We start from the raw sequence: 22,077 nt of genomic DNA on the forward strand, positions 1-22,077 counted from the left end.
GTGATGCTGCATAAGACTACTACTATGTGATGCAAGAAAGCAAGCATTAGCGAAAAAAAAAAAAAAAAACAATTTAACATAACCAATCCCTCTAAAAGTTTGTCCAGTTCCTCCTTGAATTTATTTAAGCTATTAACTTCCACAACGACAGATGAAAGTTCGTTCCAGCAATTAACCACCAGCTAGCTAAAGGCAAATTTCCGCACATCTAGTCTACAACTGACTTTCCTCAATTTGAATTTATGTCCCATCAGATTCATAATCTGAGCAAGCGGAAGAATCCTATCAGAATTCAGCCTGCTCAACCTATTCAAGGGCTTATACACCTCAATCAGATTACCTCGCAAGTGCCTCGTCTCAAGCCACTGCAACTTACAGAACTTAAGCCTTTCTTCGTAACAGGACCCCTTCGTTCCCCTCACTAATCTTGTTGCCCTTCTTTTTTTTCTCTCCTTCTGTGTACGGGATAGCTGTCACCTTCTGAGGGCCAACAGGGCTGGTTGTTGAGGACTGCCTCCGCGCGGACAGGATGGATTGCTGTGGAGGCTTTTTGGTTTTGTCACTTCTAAATTATAAATTCACAGTGTCCTGTATGAAAGCAACAGATTTAAATGGAGGAGTGGAATAAACGTTCCTGGTGCGCGCCAAACCTATGACTTGCATACATAAATACATGCATACATCCCATTAACCTCAAACCACCGCAGAGCTCGTAGAAACTGGTGCCATGATCATGTGACTTGAAGCCTTGGCAAATGGGGTACAGTTCTGTGAGTCCTATTTTAACCCAGGAATAGATTCTAGACGTTATTTCATCTGGAGACAACGAGGAATGCGGTACCACCCCTCCAACATCAGAAAAAGGTACTATCCCTCCAACACTTATGGTGTAGTTGGTAGTGAACAAAGGGCAGAAAAATGATCAACGGCCGCAAACCTCTTTGGTTTTTGAAAGGAATACTGTAACTGTGCAGAGGTACCGAGAACAGATCCTCGAGCATTATGTGCGACTTTTTATCGGTGCAGTTAGCCCAGATTTTCTTTTCATGCAAGACAATGCCACTGACAAGTGATGGAGGAAGATCTTGAAACTGAAAGTATCCAATGACTGCCGTGACCAGAACGATCACCAGACTTAAATCCGATCGAACGTGAGTGGGACGCCCTTGGGCGTCGCATTGCACGCTGACAGCCAAGTACTCGGTAACTTGGTGAGCAAAGGTCTGCGCTGATGGAAGAATGGGATATGTTGCTACGAAATTTTATAGACTCCCTTATATTGAGAACAGCTCACCGCTGTTAGGCCTGTTTAGCCTTTGGAGGGGGATCTATGCCGTATTGATGTCATGTGACCATATTTTCGAGCATCTTGTATCGACTTCTGTGTAATGTGATATTTTTGGCAATTCTTATACACATCTATAAATGATTACAACGATTACAATCCCTATAAATGTCCTTATACCTGTACCAAGTTTCGTGCTGTCTCTTCATTTCATCATTATTCTATGGTACACCAATTATATCTCTCTTCATTTTAAGTTGTACAAATTACACCACGTTTTCTAAGTGATCTGTTAATTTTGCCGATCAATGTAGTCAACGCTCACATTCGCTTTACGGTCAGTTGGATTTAAACTGCATTGCTCATAATGCAACAGTCTCAATGCCCACAACAAACCGAATTTTGCCTTCACAACGACTTTTCATAGTTAGATCGCCAAAAGGTTAATCCTTCATTTAGCCATTATTTTATCTTTTAAGTAAATGGCATATTTAACCTTTTGGAGTGGTCTTTTCATTTTAAAGTACTCGAATATCAGGACATCCCCTTTTTAAAATCAAAGTTTGTTGGCTGTGAGAATTAATTAAGACTGCTGCATTAACTGAGCAGTTTAAATCCCTGGTGACAAAAATATGAGGCCAATGACAAAAATTTAATTCTAAAATCATATTGAAAAACATCAGTTGAAATAAGATTGTACTTATCACTTAAATAAATAATTCCTATTTCCGTATTATCTTTGATTCTACTAAATTAGTCTATAATTCCCTCCACTGACGCTGATTGTTGTAGGGCTTTAGGCATATCAGCAACTGAGGACATATTGCTGTATATAAATTTCTTGTAAATTGCATGTGTTCTGTGATCGATGTTGTTTGCTCGATAAAACCCCTGAGTTTCCTGGATAAAAACCATGGTACCTCTTCTGAGACCAACTAACGAAGCCACATTGTGAAAAAAGATCCATTAAAATTCCTCTAGTCTTAGATGGGATTCAAAATGAGGTCTTTCCCAGTAAATGTAGGTTGGTTGGTTGTTGTTGTAGGACTTGAGGCGCATTAGCAACTTAGGCCATAATCCACCCTATTTATAAATTGCGTGTGCTCCGTTTCGCTTTACTGTTTGCTGGAAGAGAAACCCAAGTTTCCAGGAGAAAAATCATGTTACCAGGATGTGTGACTGATTAACACAGTCACATTGTGTATTATTATTATTGTGTATTATAATTATTATTAGCCATATAGTGCAAGAAAGCCTAAGGCTTATGCTGCATCAGCCAAAAAAAAAAAAAAATTCTGAGAGAGAGAGAGAGAGAACAAGTGTCAGAAGTAGAAGGGAATCACCAACAAGAAAGAGAAGAATGATGATATCTAGCTCAAGACCCATGGTGTGCCAAGCCCATACTCACCAGATGCGAGCCCCTGGGATTAAAAGGCCCATAAAAGTTCCTAGCGTCATTGATGGGATTCCAACTCAGATCTTTTCAACCCGGTGTCGGGAGGACGTTGATTATATTAATGGTGCCTCCGACTAGGGCCTGACGCTAGTCCAACCTTCAGTTATGCCAACCTTCCATTGGCATAACCAAAAACGATTCCAACAATTTTTGTGTCATAGTTCATCATAACTCATGCTTAAGATTTTTAAATTTAGAAAGTGTTTTCCACAATTCATTTGAGTGCAGACTGTCAGTAAACCTTTGTCAGCAATATATGCAGCACAAGGAATATTATGCTTTATTATTATTATTATTTCGAAGATACACGATACACATGCCAGTATTCTAATCTCACGCACTGTCATATCTTCAGCACAAATTACGTTATGCTACCATTTACCAATATTATTTAGTTCTTCAACCAAGTGTGCACAACAGAGTGCATGGGATGGGGGAGGGACCTAGCAGAATTCAGGTTCTCCCAAAGCAACTCCATTAAAATAAAAATACGAAGTGAGTGATTTCCTGTAGACCAAAGCAGTGGCCCTGATTTTCAGCCTCTCCGCCTTTAGATAAATTCTCTTGTCGAAACAAAAAGATTTGCTAATGTTGTTGTCAAATTTTTTCCGCACATGAATTGCAAGATTTTTGATGAAAATAACCTTCGAAGTGGTTTCACAAATATTTTAATTCTTCATAAAAATAGATGACGGAGATGACTTTCTGATAGCCATATGTCAGAAATTTCTAAATCGACATTATAATTGATCGTAGCGATCAGTTATAATGTCGAATTAGAATCTTTATAATCAAATCAATCTTGTTTTTCCAATTGCTGGATTGTGCTGTCTAAAGTGTCGAAATGTGGAGAAAATTTCTCTTCATTATTGTTCCAACTTTGTTTTGAAGTTCATTATGATTCTTTTCCTGTGAAAAATTCTTTTTAGCTCAAATTCAGAGTAATTTCCAAATTCAGTTTCCAACTTTTTTCGATCGTCTTCAAGGCATTCCAATTTATAATCCATTCTGCCGGCTTCTGAAATCAAGCGGCACAGCTAATAATATACTCAAATTGACCACTTACAGGTTTCTCATGTTTATTGGGATCAAAATGTTGCACCACACAATTAGACAGCAGATAAATTTGTTTTAATAGTTTTATTTTTCAAAGGTCAAAAATTTGGATCCTAATTGCCTATATAGGATTTCTTTTTCAAGTGTTCACTTGATTTTTGATTGAGAGAGATTGATGCTTTTTGAATGATGTTGCTCTTTCGATTTTTTAAGTTTTCCTAAACTTTGGGAGCCTTCGGCCAATGCCATGATGGCTCATTGCTTAAGCCGGACCTAATTGCCAACATTAAGCCAAAATGTTAATCATTACTGACAGATCGGTCCAGTGCATAACGTATCAAGTAAGACATAAAGACCATCAGTTCGAATACTGCCTCCATAAAGGTGCCGAGATTGTCCAATATTTTTTAATATGAGGTAAATAATGCGATATGATTTCAGCAATCGAATCGCCTTAAAAACTAAATAACTAGAGAGAGAGAGAGAGAGAGAGAGAGAGAGAGAGAGAGAGAATATTTATTACGACTAGATAAATACAGTGTAGATAAATCTAAGTAAAGCTGTAATTGTCCCGTCACGGCCAAAGGCCAGGGGCTCGCATCAGATTTAAATAACTAATCATGTACCGAACGTTATAAAAAGTAAAATTTTAAAAATATAACATGCTACCATGATTCCTCACATGATACAGGTGTTAACTGTATTTACATGGTACATGACGTAAAGTTATATAGTATTTACAATATAAACTGAGTGATCGCTGAATTATGACCACCCCCCTGTGAAAACTGAATGCGACCCGTTGACCACCTGAGGTACAAGAGTGCGGAGTTACATGACCTGCGTAGCATAGAATAAGGTGTCTGGTTCAGTACGTAGTAAAATTCCGAGCGTGATGGGTAAAAGGAAGGATTTATCGGACTTTAATAAAGGACAGATTGTGGATGCTCGACGAGCTGGTGCCTCGATTTCCCAAACGGCTGAACTGGTGGGGTGTTCGAGAGCCGCCGTAGTTAAAGGTACCAGGACGCGTAAAAATGGTCAAACAATGACCCAACGGCAAAACTTCAAAGGTCAGCAAAAGGTTCATGTTAGAGGAGCGCCGGGTCCGACGACTCGTGCAGGTGAACAGGCGCAGCACTGTTGAAGAGGTCACTACTACCCAATACAACATGGGCCAACCCGGAACAATATCTGGCATGACCATGCGTTACACGCTCGCATGTATGGGCTATACCAGCAGGCAACCCCTACAGCATCCTCTCCTAACCACCAAGGTTCATCGGCGTAAAAGACTCGCCTGGTGAAAATAGCATGCAAGTTGGACGTTAGAAGACTAGAAGAAGGTGTGTTGGTCGGATGAGTCACGTTATTTACTCCTCACCGTGGATGGTCGTGTACGGATTTGGCGTCAATAATATAAGGCTCTTCATCCACCATGCATGGTATCAAAAGTGCAGACCAGTGGAGGCAGTTGTATAGTGTGGGGCATGGCAGGAACTTGGACCCCTGGTGCATGTGGAACAACGTATCAGTGGTCTCCGCTATCGTCAACTGCTTGCTGACTGTATACACTCCGCTATATTACACTTTTTCCCGAATGGAGATGGTCTTCCAAAATGACAATGTGCCGAGCCATTGGGCACTTGATGTGCTGGAATGGTTTGAAGAACACAGTTATGACGTTCAGCATATTGATTGGCCTCCGAATTCCACCGATATCAATCCCATAGAACACTTGTGGGACGCTATGGAAGGCATATCAGGCGTCTGGATACACCAATCACCTCCATACCTGCATTGCTGACCCATTATACACAGCTTGGTTGGCCATACCTCCCGAACGCTTCTGACATCTTGTTGAATCAATGCCACGTCGGACAGCTGCTGTATTGAGGGCAAAAGGAGGACCTACGAAGTATTGGTAGGTGGTCATAATTCAGTGATCACTCAGTGTATATAATATACGCGAATGGCACCCTCTGTGGATGCGCATCGATGCGCTCCTGTTTAAAGCCGTGTGGTGAGACATTGCCATATAGCAAACGAATTTTGTCATAGGACAGGAGAGCTTGACAGATGGTGTGGAGAAGAGCACGAGCTTCTTATTGGCGTCTGTGATTTGAGCGAGCTGCTAAGACTTCATTCCTGTAGGTTTTATTGGTACAAAACTTATACAAGTCGATATCTAGGTGCTGTACTTTCGTTAGCATATGATTTAGGAGGAAGCGATCTGAGATATGAAGTCTCCAATGCTTTGAGCAGAGCATTGGGGTTGACCAAAGTTCTGGCTTGGGTATTCGCCAGTAACAAGAATTACAAATAAACGGTGTTGAGATTTGGTCTGTGACCATCTTAACTGTGGCTAGCAGTCGTTGTACTTCAATAATATCAGGTAGTTTTCCATCCCTAGTAAAGTGGCTAAGGTTCTAGTTCTGTCCTGTGGTGGGAGACAAGCTTTCCTGTTGACCCATTTAAGGAGCCAGAATTCTGCAGTGGAATTGGCTTCTTCGTTGTAGTAGCTGCTGATACCCACACTTCAGCGGCATAGAGGATTGGAGAATAAATTACTGTTCTAATGAATTTCTTAATTATTTGAGGATCCTTGACATAGATTAATTGTTGTTTAGCTGCTCATCAATAAAGAGAGGCTGCTCTGGATGTGAGCTTGTGTACAAAACTGAAGTTTGGGGTCAAACATTATTCCCAAATCTGCGTGGGTAGGAATGGCAGATATTAAAATTATATCAAGTGTTGAGGGCTATTACTGTTGAGATTTTTGTTTTAAGGAAAACACCATTAGTTTGTTTTTTGTGGATTGATTGATTGATCATTGAGAGTCCATACTGTATGCGGTAAGAGGCTAGGTTGATGGGACTATAATTACTACATGCTGTAGCTTCAAGATCATTGTTGGAAGCCATAGGCATTAGAATTTTTATATAGTCTGCGTATGTGTTGGTCTTCACGGGTAGGTAGCACAGTGGTATCGTCCCCGTCCTCCCCACAGCGGGTGGAAAAGGCCCGGATTCGAACCCCGTGGCTTTTTTTCACTCCGTGGCTGAGTTAGTCGGTCTCAGGCGTAGATAGCAAGGTTCCCCCCCCCCCCAGAATCTGAGGTTTTTCGTCCAGCAAAACAGGCAAATCGACCATAGAACTCACGCAATTAACAGACATAAGACACACAGCATGGCATATGAATTTAATTATTCGGGTGGCCTAATATAATAGTTTGTTTTGTTTTGCATATGTGTTTATTTTCTCATTGTTACTGACAAGAGGCCTGATGATGGCTGTAAATAGCAAGCCAGATAGGACTCCTCCTTGTGGAACACTAGCAGAGGTCACCTTCATGTGCGAATATCCATGGGCATCAATATGTAATACTCTGTTGTGGAGGAGTGATGTTATGAACAGAGGATATTAACTTGGACAAGATAGTGGGCTTCAAGCAAGCAGAGTAGTGCTGGCACGTTGATGGCGTCAAAAGCAGCTTCGGTATCTAGGTACGTTATTACGAATCCCTGGTGCCGTTCAAAATCAGACAATATAGTATTTGCGGTTGCAAGGAGGTTCATCACTGTGGATCAGTTTCGGATGGCGTAGTCCCTTTTTGGTGACTTATCTCCAAGAATGTGATTCATTAAGAAAGGCAGCATAATTTTTTTCCAAGATTTTTAGGAGCGTTGAAGATTTTAATAGTATTACTGTACTATTAAAATCCTCGCGGTAATATTATAGTTACAATCACCTCCCATCACAGAGACCGAATAAGTCAATGATGTGATGAACTTTTATAGTCTTTCTTCACTCCATAGCTGAGTTAGTCAATCTCAGGCAAAGACAGCAAAGTTTTTCTCCTGAAAACTCGGTTTTTTGTCCATATAAACAGGCAAACTGATTAGAGACCGCATGCAATTTGAACATAATACACATGGTTGGATGGAGTTGTTTTCGGGTAGCCCTAATATGACATTTTTTGTTTTTTACTGTACTATTAAATACTGTTCTGTGAATTAGTATTGAATATATCACAAAATGAATGACTTATACGTTCGGACAACATAATAACAATGACATGCAGTCTAGGATATGTAAAGCAGAAAGAAATTACTAATATTAAAGTAATGAAGAAGGCAAAAGACCTAGAGGTAATTGTACATCCCGAAATTAAGTTCTCTGAGAAGTGCAGACAGGCTGCTAGAACAGTTAATGGGGTTCTCTCAATAATGTAGAAGAATTTTTCTAGCAGGGATAAGGAGGTGATTATCTTTTCTATAAGGGCATGGTTAGGCTACGCCTTGAGTACTGCATGCACATCTGTAAGCCTCCAGTTACGAATGATGTAGATCTATTGGACGCATGCAGAAAAGAGCTTTTTCTTTTCTTTGTTTTTAGGTGCATCGGCGGCTTAGGATCATTGCGCCGTATATTATGTCTAAATGCATGTATTCTGTGGTGCATTTTTTTGCTTTTTTGTTGGACGAGAAACAGAGGTTCCGGAAGAAAAATCCATGTTACCCCCGCATGAGCCCGACTAACTCAGCCACGTTATGAAAAAGACCCATAAAAATTTCCAGCGCCATTGACGAGATTCGAACTCAGGTGTTTTTCAACCAGTGTGGGGAGAACGGCGATTCTACCAACATGAGAGCTAAGAAGAATAACAGAACTGTTAGAAGGGATGGACAGGTGACACAGATAGTCTTTTTATTTTTTATTTTTGTTTTCTGACTGTATAAGTTTGCTTCCTTGCATCATTTGTCACTATTAATACTTACTCCATCAAAAACATATTTGAAGCATATATAGAGTTGGTACCTGGAGTTGAATATAATTTTCATGTTTCTTCGACAATTTATTTTTCATAAATCTACTAATTATGTTTATTATTTTATTCAATATATTTTTTGGATGAGAATGTTACTGAAGAATGAATTTTCAGGTGTGCATCTTTGAGTGACCGTGATTCAAGCCACGGTTGTACCCTCGCGCGTTGATTATGTAGCTGTTCCAGACCAAAAAAAGAAAAAGACACCTGATGTACCTCTGGAATCGCACTCAGTAAAGAAGAGGTTTCAGCCTTTGCTCTTTGCAAACCAATTGAGTAATAATAGTTTTTTTCAGAAAACCTCTTAATAATTAATAAATAAAATAACTGTATTGCAATTATCAAAAATAAAATTTCCATAATTCTTATTGTACCACGCTTCAGTTGAAAATGCTCTTTATCTCCAATAAGTGAAAAAACAAATTTGATAAAGGCAAGGGGAAAAAAAGAAGACATTTTTTATTTTTGGTATTTGTTTTTAAAGATGCTGAGTTCTTCTTCGTGCAACATTATATGACAGTTAAGAAGAGGTGACAGCAACCCACATCACTGAATAGGATCACCTTCTCAATTCTCAATTTTGTATTTCAATAGCAATCTACCTAATAGGCTGCTATTGAAATTTTCATACAATGGTACATGGAAACAACAGCAAACTATTTATATATGAGAAATAATAAAATTTAATCCTCCAATATTAAATTTTATTATTTCTCATTGGGGGGTTTCCCTAATTGGAGGAAACCCTGGTTTATCATGACTTGTAACACTATGTCGTATGTCCTGGAGTGATGTGGTCAAAGGAGTGTGCTGACGAACATGTCTTTCTAGTTTAATGTGCACATGCTCAATAGGAGTAAGAATCTAGGACTAGGCTGACAAGGGCACATATTTGGGGCAGTAGACGGCTAAAATGCATCCTAAAAAAAGTGCCTCTGTCCATCGAGATAATAATGTAGAACTGTTGGATGCATCTGATAAGCAACAAAGTTCAGATATGTTCTGCGATCCACAATCCCCTCTAATGGGATCATAGAGCCAAGGATATGCCATAAAATTTTGTTGCACATCCTTACGCCTCCATCATCAGTCTGATCGCTGGGGCGCCACAAGATGGTTCAATTGCCTTGATAACCGCTCGCTCCAATATTGAGTACCTCTCTCCAACATATACATTTTCGGCCGCAGTTGCTATCGGTTTGCGAATGTTTTCTGAGTGTTTTTCCACTCATTACAGACTCAAATGGCACCAGTCTTTGAACACTCAAAAAGTGCAGCCGTCCTCTCTGTTACAACACCTGATCTGCGCGGATAGCACAGTGGTATCGTCACCGTCCTCCCAAGACCGGGTGGAAAAGGCCCGGGTTCGAATCCCATCGATGACGCGAGGAACTTTAATGAGCTTTTTTCGCTCCGTGGCTGAATTAGTCGGTCTCGGGCGTAGATAGCAAGGTTTTTTCCCCCAGAAACTGGGGTTTTTCGTCCAGCAAACAGAAAAATCGACCATAGAACATACGCAATGAACAGACATAAGACACAGCACGGCAGATGAATTTAATTATTCGGGTGGCCTAAATTTAATAGTTTGGTTTGTTACAACACTTGATAAATGTGCACCCACAATCATCGCTCTTTAGAAGCGTTTCAGATCCACTTTTAGATCCAATTCTCCATTACTGTTGAACTGTACTGGACAACGAACTGACTAAATAAGTTCAAAGGTATTGAAGTCAAGTCACACGACTTTCCATCGCTTTCCTGAATACGTCATACACCATGTAGCTTCTTAGATTTACACATTTTAGTATAGATTATTATATATAAACCAAACCTACATGGTTCTAATAAGGTGGGTAGTAGTCTTTATACCAAATTTAAAATATATGGAGCGCTCATGGGTAGCACACTTGGTTCGAATCCCGTCAATGACACGAGGAATTTTTATGCGTTTTATAACGTGGCTGAGTTAGTCGGTCTCAGGCGAAGGTAGCATTGTTTTTACCTCTCGGAAACTTTGATTTTTCATCCAGCAAACGGAAAATTAACCACAGAACACACAATTTACAGACATTATATACGGTAATATGGCCTAAGTTGCTAACGCGCTTAAACTCCTACAACAACCAACCAATAACATATATAATAAATTTTATAATAATTCATCTTCAAAACTGCTTGCATATTTTATAGTCATACACAATTTCCTGCAACCAGAAGTGTCTATCCGATGATTTTTGGTAGAATCAGTGCGTCATTCTGACAGTCTGTATTTATTTTTCCTCCTTTTTATACACATATAATGCTACTAAGGAAGATAGTTTTGAAAATACTAGAATGAGAACTGACTAGTCAGTGTGATATATTGTATTATGAAATTAGAAGATGAGATAATTACGATTATCTCTTAATATACTGTGTAATACTGCATTACAAAAGAGACAGATAACATGTCTTAGTTTGTAAATGCTTATGAATTATGCTAAGTAATAAATTATAATTTCATAAAGCACATTTTTTTATTTATTGAAATCTGTATACTGTACAATGTTTAGTTTACTTGGAAATGCTCATGTGTTATCTTATGAAAGTTGTTATAAGTCGGGGAGAGATAAGCCAGGTTGCTGATTGTGAAATCTTTCTTAAAGTACATGAAGGGTAAGTGACCGAAATGAAAATGTTTTATTGGTGAATGCTCTTCACTTCACATAATGTGCTTAGTGATTGTTTATATAAAAATCATCCGACGTTCTGCCTCTCCTGGTTCCAGTTACTATTTTAAGTTGCAGATATCGCTGTACCGTTGATAAAAAGCATATATTCAGGGTTGTTATCGATGTCGGGGTAAAGGGTATAGCTAATTTTAGTTTCTATCAGTTTTTCCCATAAAAGAAAGTACTAGTTTGTGTGCACTTATCTTCTGAAAGAGCCATTTTCTTGTTGAGCAGGTGGCAGCATAAACTATATTAATTTAACCGCTACAGTGATAAAAGTAGAAATTTAAATATGATTTCCATTCTAAACGTTCAAAAAATTGAACAAAATTAGTGCTGGATCCTGCCTGCCAGTATAGCACTCTGAGAGGGGGCTGTTTCATCAAAGGCATTTCCTCACCTATGTACTTTGCACAAAAAATGAAAATTAAAATCTCGCATCCTTCTATAAATCAAAGAAAAAAAGTGACAGTTATAATTATGTATTTATTTTAATAAAATATACACGGGAAAAATATCAAGAGAATCATAGTTACAGGAAATGGTTAAATGTTAAGCTCTCTCGGTCGATCTGGACTGCAATAAAATGATAAAGAATTAACTAAATTCCTAGTTTTTTTTTTTTTTTTTTGAAAGGAGGGGGTTCGATGTAAGCTGTTATTTAGGTTTGTAAAGCCCACATTCATTCCCAACGAATAATCATTTGACAACAAAAATTTGACTTGTATTTAAATAAATGTATCGGTACTGGCTATTTTCATTGAACAAGTAAATATATTTATCTAACTTACATTATTTAAAACACTACAGAATATTTATATTATTTAGCATACTAATTACTCGCGTATCAAGCATCTGGTGGCTCGTCCCCTTAAATGGTGTTCGAAAATGTTTCAAATGCAGATTGGCCAAATAAGAAATTTGGTAAATGCGCCACACATTATATTTGTAAATATAATAATATATATTTGCAAATGGCGTCATTATTTGTTCAAAACGTTCCTCTGACGGTACTGCTCAGTTTTTTATTTATTTTTTTATTTTTTTTTTCAGAATAGGGTGATTTTTTGCGATTGTGGAAAATGGGCGTGTTTAAGTGTTTTGAACCTACAAAATGTCCGCACGAATTGGGTGCCAAGACTAACTCAGCAACAATAATATTTTCAAAAATATTTAACATTAACCAATCATTTACTTTTCCTGTTTTAAAACCAAGTATAAGGAGGGGGATGGAATATATATATCCCCAAAAGGTTCTTGAATGACATTTCGAAAAGGGATACAATGATAATTATGGTTATGGTTATATTAGCTATATGGTGCAAGGAAGCCTGAGGCTTATACTGCACCAGCCAAAAAAAAAATTTCTGAATTACCCTGAGAGAGAAAGAGAGAGTCAGAAGTACAAGGGAATCACCAAGAAATAGAAGAATGATGATATCCAGCTCAGGACCATGGGTGTGCCATTAAAGGTTTGTTCATTTTTACTAATTTTAAACAAGGGAGTAGGAAAGGAGAGGGGATATACCCCTATCCCCAAAATGTTGTAGGGGATATTTTCGAAATGCAGATGCTTTTCATTTCCTGGTGTGCAAATTAACGCCACCCCTGAAAATAACCATAAGAGTGTGGCATAAAAGTTGCCATAAAAGTATAATTACCATTCTTTTCGGATTGTTACCTAACAACATCACGGGGATGATGGATGTAAAGTCTCCCATAATGTCTCCTTGCTTAAAACTCGAAAAGCGAATGAAACGTTAATGTGCAACGTTTTTGAAAATATCATCCCCTGCCCTTTTCGGATAATTCATTTCTAATACCACTAAACACTGCATATTTAAGACTGCATATATAACTTTATTTATAATAAAATAAAATATACTATAAAAATATAAAAGTATATTCAAAAACTGCAATTAAAATATCATAAAGTAAAATAAAAAAAAATGTATGTTACGATAATAAAATCACTAAAAAGATTAAAATCACTTAAAACCACTATACAAGAGCTTTCGGCAGCAACAACTGCCTTAATCAGCTGAAATGGTTACGGGCTATCCAACAATATATACACTGGTGTGCAAAACTTAAGGACCAACACTATTTCTAAAGGTTACAACCACAAAATCTTTACTTAAGGTACTCTTTACTGATGAAAGTAGATTCAGTCTCAGCAGCAATTCTGAACATCAGCTAATCTGGTGAAAGGTTGGCACACGGTATTACCCGTAAACATCACTGAAAGGGATCGATATGGCGGTCGAGGTATTCTCGTCTGGGGAGGCGTTACCTTGGATGGACGTGCACAACTCCAGATACTGGAAGGCGGTACTGTGATCCGTGTACGCTACTGTACTGAGGTAATCCTTCCCCATGTGCGTTTGTTCCGAGGTGCCATTGGCCCCGAGTTCGTGTTTATGGATGATAACGCCACACCCCATCGCACTGCAGCTGTTGATATGCTTTTGGAAAGTGAGGACACTGTTCGTATGTATTGGCCTGCCCGTTCTCTCGATCTAAATCCCATCGAACACATATGGGACGCTCTGGAGAGACCCCCTAGCGGCACGTCCACACCCACCAGAAAATGTTCACCCAGCTGAAAATGGCGCTGACAGAGGAATGGACGATGTTACCGCAAGAACTTATCAATAACATTGTTCTAAGTATGAACAGGCGGTGTAAAACCTGCATCGACATTAGGGGTGGCCATATCTCCTACTAAGGACCACCTCTTCCCTTTGTTCCATCTTTGGCAGTGATGCATCTATATCATGGTAGCCAGTGCTATGTTGCCATTTTTGAATAAAGTCCCTCTGTACCGTTTTGTTTCCGTTTATGTGTCGGTGTTGTTTCCTTCATCATTTCTGTACCTCACGAGGTTCCTTTGGTATGCTTTTCCCATAACCAGGCCACTCCTATGAGAAGCTACAGGCGAAAACCTGACTGGTCCTTAAATTTTGCGCATCAGTGTATATATATATATATATACCTAATTCTATCCCAGCAGGTCTGCGACGCCACTACAGCACATGAGCATTGCTAACTTCCCTTACACTGGAACCGGAAACGGCTCGGGAACGAACTATACTAAACTGCTCATCCCTCCCTAAAATCAGGGACTCGAAAAGCGGATGAATAGGGCAACCTTTAGCTCTATTAATGCTATATCGTCTGGACGAACATATTCTAAGCTTTCTAGCCACTTCCGGTTCCAGAAAGCTCCTAGCCCTGTCGGCAACCAACGCTCCTTTGGCTGAAATACCAAGCCCTGTTTCTCAAGCGTGTCTGGCTACGGCTGAGCTCCCATAATCTGCCGTCCTGATGGCTCTATCATGTTCACCCAGGCGATCGCGTAATCCTCGCTTTGTTTCACCCACATAACATCCCCCACACTCTGGGAATTCAATCTCGTATATGACCCTGTTGGTGTCACCAGTATCAATAGAATCTTTAACCCTGGACACTACCGTGTGAAGTCTTCGACCAGGAAGCTGCGCACAGCGTATCTGACACGAGCGTAAAATACGTGCAATGGGTTCTGAAATACCCGGATAGTAGGGAATGTATGCGGTGGCCCTAAGCGTAAAAACATTCCTACCACCCCTACTCATGCCCTTTAAACAACCCTCAATAACGCCCTGGGGATAGCCACACATCTTGAGGTCAGCCGTAACCCGTCAAGTCTCGCCATCCATCCCTCTCCTCAGTGGAGGAACAATGCGACTCTACCCTTCCCATCAAAGCCTTGACCACACTCTTCTTGTGGCCACCGGCCTGAGCTGATTTAAAGTGTGTGTACTGGCCGCGACACATAGGTTTTCTATAAACCTTAGTTCTCAGGCGTCGGCCTTCTCTGTACACATACACATCAAGGAAAGGCAGGCCCCCCCCCTCTGCCTCTATCTCCATGTCTGCGCGTGTAGCACAGTGGTATCGTCACCGTCCTCCCCACACCGGGTGGAAAAGGCCCGGGTTCGAATCCCGTCGATGACGCGAGGAACTTTAATGGGCTTTTTTCACTCCGCGGCTGAGTTAGTCGGTCTCAGGCGTAGATAGCAAGTTTTTCTCCAGAAACGGGTTTTTTTCGTCCAGCAAAATAGGCAAATCGACCAGAGAACGCATGCAATTTACAGACAAAATACATATATGGATATATATTAGAAATAATGGGTGGCCCTAATAAATAATTTTGATTTGATTTGCCTCTTCTCCATCATTCAACCAACTGAGCACTTCATTATCCCGACCGCTCTGTATTACTGTAAAAGTGTCATCGACATGTCTCTTCCACACCCGTACCGGGGGTGGAGGAGTGCTCATCAACATCCTATTTTCAAACTCTTCCACAGCCAATTGGCTATGTCATAGTATATTGTGTGACAGAAAGATCAATGTGTCTTTAAGAAACGTCTTGAGAGAGCTAAAAAACAGTGATTGTTAGTGTTTTTGGAATTGTGCAGACAGTTCCACAAGGCTTTGCAAGTTCAAGTGCTGCCTCAAAATATTAATCCATTTAAAACAGCTGGCTGCCATGTGTGTGTGAAAGAGAGAGAGAGAGAAAATATCTGCAGCGTCACGGTGATTGCATAATTATATAATAGACATAAAACTCAAGACATCGTTAAACATGGCAATTCAAAGGAAGACTATTATGCAACGTTAAGAGTAAAAGTTAAGCTCCAGAAACTGTAATTATTGTCTAGTGGGTCATGGAAAACTGCATTCTCAAAAATATTTCTTGAACAATATTTCCCGAGCAATATGCTGCAACAAATAGCAATCTTTGGAAAGAGAAGGAATTAAAATGATAAAAAAAAAAATAATAATAATAATCCACAGTAATAGGCGAAGCAGTGTTTTAAGGTTTCAAAAAGAACAGCAATTTATATTACCTGCTCTGCTCTTCACTAAAATTATTTCCAAAGGAAATCAAATAAGCATTTAAATTTTGAATATCGCAACTCAGTATGCAGATTTTGTAAGTTGACATGACATATTTAAATGAGTTAGATAAATTCATAAATATGGGTATTCTTTGGGGAGTATCGGAAGAGGGAATTAATAATTCAAGCTTAGAAAGAATAACTGTAAACATTAAAAACCATACCTTGTTTCTTATTTAGCAGCTTCTTTATGTAGAGTTTAATAACGTCTTCATTTATCCGCTTTATTCTCGCAGTCATGCAACCTTAAGTGATAAAAAGACTGAGGGTTGACAAATACCAAATGTTATGCCCTTATTAATAAGGACATTACGTAGCTACAACCATAACACAATCACAAAGCTCGCGGTGTGTCACTCTTCCTTCCTTTCTCACACATCCGATGTGGAAAATCAAGCATACTGACATAGTGAACTAGGCTTGCATCAGCCAACTACGAACTGGTCTTCTGACTAACACCGGAGTGATAGCAATGTTGCTGCCCTTCCCTCACTCGGTGCTTTAAGCTACGAGGGTTGCTTGATTAGTTTCTAGCCTAGTAGAAGGGAGATTTGAACCTTCATATATGAAAGCAAGAAAATTATATCTCGTTAACTTACAACAGTATTTTGTTTAGGTCATTTAAGATTCGAGCCTACATAAATGAGAAAAAATGGAACATCGAGCAGTAAAAAAAAACATCTTTACAAAAAGGGTTATCGAGAAAGGCTATTCATTAAGAATCTGCACCATCACATGCAACTGTCAAACTTTTGGTGGCTGAACTTAAACTTGGCAGAACCAGCATCGAAGATGAACAGCCCAGTGGACATCCATCAAAAGCAACCACTTCAGAAATCATCAATAAAGTTCATGACATGGTGATGGATGATCGCAATAATAGAAGCTATACGCATCTCAATTGAATGGGAGCAAAACATTCTGTCAAAGGAATTTGGTATTACAAATGTTTCCCTTTTACCACCTCCACATCCAGCGGATCAACAGAACAACCTTCATTAATATATAAATATCTATAATTTATATTCTTTATATAATTTATAATTTATATCTATAATATAACGTTCAATGTATATCATTGAAGGTTCGTTTTGTCAATGATATACATTTTGTCAATGTATATCATTGACAAAACCCCTGCTCTGGCAGCCTGTCTGCATTGCTCAGAAAACTTCTATCACTCAACAGAATTCATGCAGAACACATTGTTTTTAAATTGTTTCATAATGTCTTGTTGAAGCATTTCTTCGATTTTTTTTTATTATTTGAGCTGTTTACATTTGGTTGAATTGCTCTGTCTAGAATATCATCATTGCAAAATACTTGTAGCCTTCGGGACTCTCCAATGCGGGCCGTGAGTCACTTTCACTAACTAAAAATTTAAAATTCTCTAGCGTTTCGAGGCAACGCTTACGCAGCTGAATATTGGATCTATTATGTCAAATGACATTAAAAAACAGGACCTTAAAAGATTTTAATTCTGCATTCAAAACTTCACCCTCATGCCTTGTCATTACATTAAATAGCTTATCCTGTTTAATGTGTCAGGTCAATATTTCACCATCTTACTAAGATGGTGAAAGGATCGTGTCAAGACTCTTAAGCATCCGGATGCAAACAAGAAAATTCTGCTCTCCCCACGCGCGATTTAAGCAGTCTGGCACCCTAAGCGTATAATTTTAAAGGCCCTGAAAATAATATTGCGGTACTCTGCCCCTCGACCTTGGATCCCAGAAGAAACTGCCAACGCTGCCTTGGTAAATCTGACCTTGTGCCTCCAAGTTTGATGGAAATGTCCTATCATCACGTGATGTACTGTCTTCATTTTGCTGCCGCTTCACTATATGAAAAGTTCAGTCACTCTATTTATTTTTCCATCCTTAGAGGTTAGAGCTTAAATGTAGCCACTTTAGGCATCTATCTAACATAGCTCTGTATACGGTTTTAAATTAAAAAATCTAATTCTAAAATTACGGATTTTGCATTTATACAAGCTTCGTGTTGACATTACCAGTACTACGAAGAATGAGGCGAACTGATCATATTTGAAATACATACCGTAAAACTGTCCTCACTTAATATAGTTTCGGCGGAGCTGTTTTCATAACTGCTCCTTATCTATTATGGATTTTTAGGGATTTTATATCCGCTTAACGTCTGGAGGGTTGTATTGGATGTAGCAAGCCTCACAGAATATCTTCGCGGCTCCATAATTGCTCACTGGTTGTGGATCTCTGCTCTAGCTATATCTGGTGTTCAGACCCAGATTTACGAGTTTGAGTTTAAGTTATATTGTTTTTAAATTTTTGATAATAGTAATAGTAATAGAGGCATGTGATGCAAGACAGCAAGCGTATCAGCTTATGTAGCATCAGCCAAAAAAAAAAAAAAAATTCACACAACCATTTCCTCTAAACGTTTGCCGAGTTCCTCTTTGAATTTATTTAACCTATCAACTTCCACAACGACAGATGGAAGTTTCTTACAGCAATTAACTACCCGCTGGCTAAAGGCCAATTTCTGCACATCTATTCTACAGCTGTCTTTCCTCAATTTCAATTTATGCCCCCTTAGGTTCTTAATCTGAGCAAGCGAAAGAATCCCATCAGAATTCAGTGTGCTCAACCTATCCAAGGCCTTATACATCTCAATCAGATCACTTCGCAGGTGCCTAGTCTCAAGCCGCTGCAATTTGCAGAACTTAAGCCTCTATTGTTAAGAGGACCCCCTTCGTTCCCCTCACCAATCTTGTTGCCCTTCTCTGTACACGCTCAAGCAAATCTACGTTCTTCCTAAAATGAGGCCTCCAGACCTGTACACAGTACTCAAGGTGTGGCCTGACCATTGTCTTATAAAAGGGATAATCACCTCCTTTTTCCTGCTAATAAAATTCCTGTATATCATTGACAAAAATCCCATGACCTGCTCTGGCAGCCTGTCTGAATTGCTCAGAAAACTTCATAGCTGACTGCACAATTACTCCCAGATCTTATTCATTTTCTACCACCCTAAGTGTAGTACCACATGGTTGGTACGTTTCTCTGGGGTTACTTCTACCCATATGCAGTACTTTGCATTTGTACTTCAGTTGCCACTTCTCAGCCAGTGCACACTGCCATTACTGTCATTAACAACTCTGCCAACCTTTGTATCATCTGCAAACTTCGACACTAACCCTGATATACCTTCATCAATGTCATTGATAAATATACAAAGCAACAGTGAGCCCAACACCGAACCCTGTGGGACTCCACTAATAACATTAGTTCACGAAGACCAGCATCCATTGATTACCGCTCTCTATCTTCCTCCACTCAACCACCCTTTTATCCATTGTAGCAACTTACCCTTAATACCATTCTGCTCCAATTTGTACAGTAGTCTTCCATGCGCAACAGTGTCAAAAGCTTTCCTGAAATCCAAGTACAGTATATGATATCAAAATTATTTTTGATGTTCAGAAAGTAAGTTACACAAGGCGAATGTTGATTTTTTTATTGACACAGAAGTACAATAATGTGCCCTTGGAGGGAAGGGAAGCAGTGATACGGGCAGAGCCGTAACTAAGTACAGTATTCTTGCGTGGGAGCAAATAAAAATTACGCGTCCCCTATCCCCCTCATAAATGACCATTATACATTAACAATAAATAAATAAATAATAAAATACTGAAAAATGTGTGTCGCGCTCACTCAAAATAGATATATGTATATATATTATATTATTTTTAAATCCTTCATCTTTGAGACCCTGGTACTGCATTCGTGTAGAATTGTAGATTGAGAGGTGTGTTTGTAAAAGCAAAACACAAAATGAAGATCAGTTTATAGTAATGATAAAACGCGGTATATTGCCACCCCACCAATTACATACTAATTTTATTATTTTTGATAAGCGCACCTAAATAATTTTATTATTGTTGATAAGCGCACCTAGAAGATTCGAGAGCAGTTTGCTCTCAGATCTTCAACGCACTGAGGGAAAGTTAAACATGTGCGTAAATTTGAGATAGAATGCTTCACAGCTGTTGTTTGCCCTTAAACTGGCTACACTGATACAATATAACGGCACAGTATTCTCTTCAAGGATATAGTCTCTCTGGTTATAAAGCCAGTGCCACTGGCTTGTCATTCACAGACAGTATTAACACCTAGTAGAGCCCACCTTTTACTAGAATTACAGCCCGTACATATCGTAGCACGGATTCCATTAGGTGTCCTAGGGAATCTAGCTCCAGATTTGGCCATTTTTCCATGTCACCTGGTATATTTTGGTCAGTAGAGAACTGCAAAGCCGAATTGCCTTTTCCAACATATTCAAGACATTCTCAATTGGATTGAGATCTGGAAAATTAGGCTGCCAAGGTTGGAAATGTTGGGAATGTTCCTCTAACCATTCGCATACAATATTTGCACGGCGGATAGTTGCGTTGAAAGAATCCATTGCAATCCGATATGACAGAAAGATATTCATTGAAGGTAACATGACCCTCTAATGGTATGAGTTGAGGCCCAGTATATACCAATAGATCACATCCCATACCAACATTCCAGCAGCTTGAGTGGTGGACACGAGACAGTCTGGATGCATGGCTTCGCGAGTTTCAAGCCACACTTGCACCCTACCATAGTGTAAAAATGTGTAAATCCGGACTCTATGATCTTTTTTTTTGTATCACTCCAGGTCGGTCTTGGCCGCATCACTTCAGTGGAATCTTATCTACTTTTTTACAGAAAGAAGTGGCTTTCTTATAGACACACGACTACCAAATCCCAGATTATTCAACTCCCACGGTTGGAAATGGGTCTATTTGTTCTAAATTCAAGTTATGGCTCCTGCTAAACGTGCTTCAACAATAGCACATTTCTGAAAATCGAAAAGATCACCTGTCATCCCCATGACCAGACCGACTAAAAAGTAGCAGGAAAGTGTAAAGTATTTATTTAATACCAAAGGACTTGTGATCATACCATGAGACGACTGACATTTGCATACTGTGCTTTTAATTACCATTGAAGCCAATCGCAAAAGATTTCTAATTTTTTGACCAGTGGTACTTGATTGCCAATTTAGAGATCACTAAAGCGTTTAGTCAATTGTCTCACTGATGAACGAGAAAATGGATATCTTTTACTACGAAGAACAAGGTCAAGAGAATGAAGCCACGCCTTTACTGCCTGCACGACACTTCGTCAAGTTGCAAATGAAACATGTCAACTTAGAGATCCATAGGAGTAACCGTCCAATAAGAAAGGGCTAAATTACGTACCAGAATTCCCAACCTTCCACTCATTCTGCTGGAACCATAGTTGGATCTGCATAGCTGGCATGCCATTGCATAGGCCATGGGGTAACGACTTTCATTTTCGGGAGTCCTGGTCTCTTTCGCGAACAACGTTCCCCAGCTTAGCCACGGTGAGGTAGTAATGGCAGCAGTGGTTAGTTCTCCGTTTGTAAGGAGATCTACAATCAACTTAATGCTTGTCCATGCGATTGTCAATGCTCCATATTTGCACCGAACCACATGCTGAATACGTAGATCGCTCTGTTGACTGTTAGCGGATATATTTCTCCCAAACATATACCGTGGGAGGAAATGACGCTTTCTATTGTGCGCATCAGTTTACTTTAGAGACATTCCTCAGCTATATAGCAACTTTTTTTATATGTGCAGTCCCAGGACAAAATTATGACAGGTGCACACTTCAATCCGTCCAATTTTGACGAAGTTTATAAATTTCGAAATAAATATGGAGAGAATTCTATTTATTTCAAGAATGTAAACATCA

Source organism: Mastigoproctus giganteus, chromosome 3 (assembly GCF_048544385.1).
Source record: "Mastigoproctus giganteus isolate SK-2022 chromosome 3, ASM4854438v1, whole genome shotgun sequence".
NCBI classification, from domain to species: domain Eukaryota; kingdom Metazoa; phylum Arthropoda; class Arachnida; order Uropygi; family Thelyphonidae; genus Mastigoproctus; species Mastigoproctus giganteus.